At 35.8% G+C, this 2,486-nt stretch overlaps 1 pseudogene; it reads left to right on the top strand.

Moving 5' to 3' along the window:
* Positions 1–169: 169 nt before the first annotated feature.
* On the top strand, positions 170–1,744 carry LOC124894094 (annotated as a pseudogene).
* The last annotated feature ends 742 nt before the right edge of the window (positions 1,745–2,486 follow it).

Genomic DNA, 2,486 nt, shown 5'->3' with positions numbered 1-2,486 from the left:
TACCAAATAAACCAAAGTTCCCTCGCCATCATCTTTCTATCAAATTGCTTTAATGCCTTTTTCCTCCCTCCCTGTGTTGAAATTTGTCATATAGTACTGCTTTTACATTTCTTTCGAATTTTCATTTAGACATACTTCAAGAAAACCACCTCGTACGAGCACGAGAAAAATGGAATATGTCGAATCAATTGGCAAGGTTCAATCCACTATGTCAAGGGATAGACCTCTAAAGAAGCTCAAATTAAGCCCATCATCAAAACACGTAAACCTTGTAGCACCCTTTTTCAATCCATCCTATGATCCAAAACAATCGAACAAATCCAATGGAGACAAGGTGGGGCCTGAGAGAATTAGAGAACCTGGCTATGAGCTCGGGTTTTGATATGCTCTTCATAATTCAAGATTTCGTTTTCCTTTTGCTCTTGATGATCCTCCATCAACAAGTAATTGTCACCTTAATTGGCAATCACTTTCTCAAAATCAAACTATGATTTCTTTTGCACCTCAGAATTACCTTAATCTTGACTATGACCCGCACCATCATGCAACATTGACAACTTCAATGAAGACGATGGTGAATGTTTATAGCACTTATTCCTCCCCTGCACCTAAACGATACAAGGGAGTAAGACAACACCACTGGGGGAAATGGGTTGTTGAGATTCGCCTTCCTTGTAAAAGAACTAGACTCTGGTTAGGCACATTTGACAGCGCTGAGGAAGCTGCTATTGCTTATGATGTCGAGGCCTTTAGGCTTAAGAGGAACAAATGCGCCGCTTAACTTCCCGCATCTCTTCCTTGGAGAGCCGGACCCGTTTAGAAATAACCTACACAGAATTTATCAGCATCCTCAAGTACTACTTCATTCCCGAAAAATCGTTCTCAAATCCAACACAATAAACGGCACATCAGGCAATGTCAGAAAGAAAACTGGATACCAACAGCTGCGGCACAAAGTACCTCTGTTTTAGACAAAGAAAAAAGTGATGCAGGGTAATGGGAGCTTAATGTTAGGATTTTTGCCCTGATTTTTTTAATATATTTAAGTTTTATTTTTTCTTAGAAGTAAAATAAAAGTTACTATAATTACTTTTACTTTTCCTGAAAGAAAAAAATATAATTCTTTTTCATATTTGGCTAACCTCTTTCTTGAAGGAAAGATTTTGGACATCTATAAATAGAAGACCCCCTTCTCATACCATAACACAATAACATCCACAATGTAGTCTTTAAAGAGTCTTTGTTTAGAGGGCGATTTCTCCCAATAAGTTTTAGGATTTTCAATTTTATTTTTAATATGTAGGCCGTTTGGCCAAATCATATCCAATAATATATTTTTAGTTTAATTTTTCATGTGTCGTCTGATTTATCGTCTTATGGTTTGCAAACTAAAAGCTTCTGCATGACGCCCTCTCGATTTTGAACCCAACACTTAATGCACCAGGCTGCCCAAATAAGAATGTTTGATGGGAGCGGTCTTCATGAATCAAACCGAAATGTACTTGTAGTACAAGAAAATACTAGTGATTATCAGGTTTTTACTGATGCAATCCAATTAAAAGAAGGCCTATTTGATAAAAAGTGGGATAGTAATCTGGCTGATCTATGGAAAAATGTACTTCAATCTGGTTCTTTTTCTGCTCACAATCCATTTGATGATCATTTGTAGCAGCAGCAATGTGATTTCAGCAGTAATGATCTAGGCTTTGGGGACGATCTTTTAATTATCACCAGTGTCCCCTAAAATAAATGGTTACTTATTCAGGGACAGATTCAGTGTGGTTTCTGGGATTGAAGTGAACCTATTGTTTCCAGGTCAAAACTCTGTATACATATAATTTGAGGCAAATTTAGAATTTAAATTAAAACTACTAGTGCTCAACTAATTGTATTATTTTGGGTGAAAACTGTTTACACCCCCAAACTTTACTTTAAAAAGTTAAACTCTCATCTCAACTATGAACAATAGTCATTCTTCCCCTTTTTTCCTATGTAATGCCTATTTTGCCCCTGATATTTGCGATTCTGTATCTATATAATATCTTTTTATATTATGAACTATTTATTTATTATACAAATATAAATAAAAGTTCTTTATTGTGATAAGTAGAATAATTCTTTTACGAATTTATCACAACAACAGTCCCGAAAATTCCTAATCCTACTGTTGTAAAAGACGACAGACATATTGCCTGTTGCACCACATTTTATAAAGTCATCACTAAGATCCTTACTAATAGAATCAAAAGTGTCCGTAGTTCAATTGTGTGTCCTGCAGAATCTAGATTCATAGAAGGAAAGAGTATAGTGGATAATGTGTTCTTAAGTCATGAAGTCTTGAAATGGTATACTAGGAAGGGTATGTCCCTTAGATGTGTCATGAAAGTAGACCTATGAAAATCTTATGACTATATAGAATGGTCATTCTTAAGTAATATGTTAGGTGTGGGGTTCCCTCTCAAGTCTGGGTGATGGAATGTCTGTCA

The sequence above is a fragment of the Capsicum annuum genome, unplaced genomic scaffold (genome assembly GCF_002878395.1).
Source record: "Capsicum annuum cultivar UCD-10X-F1 unplaced genomic scaffold, UCD10Xv1.1 ctg69508, whole genome shotgun sequence".
NCBI classification, from domain to species: Eukaryota; Viridiplantae; Streptophyta; class Magnoliopsida; order Solanales; family Solanaceae; genus Capsicum; species Capsicum annuum.
The sequence above is the reverse complement of the archived record's forward strand: the minus strand, read 5'-3'. Positions and strand labels throughout refer to the sequence as shown.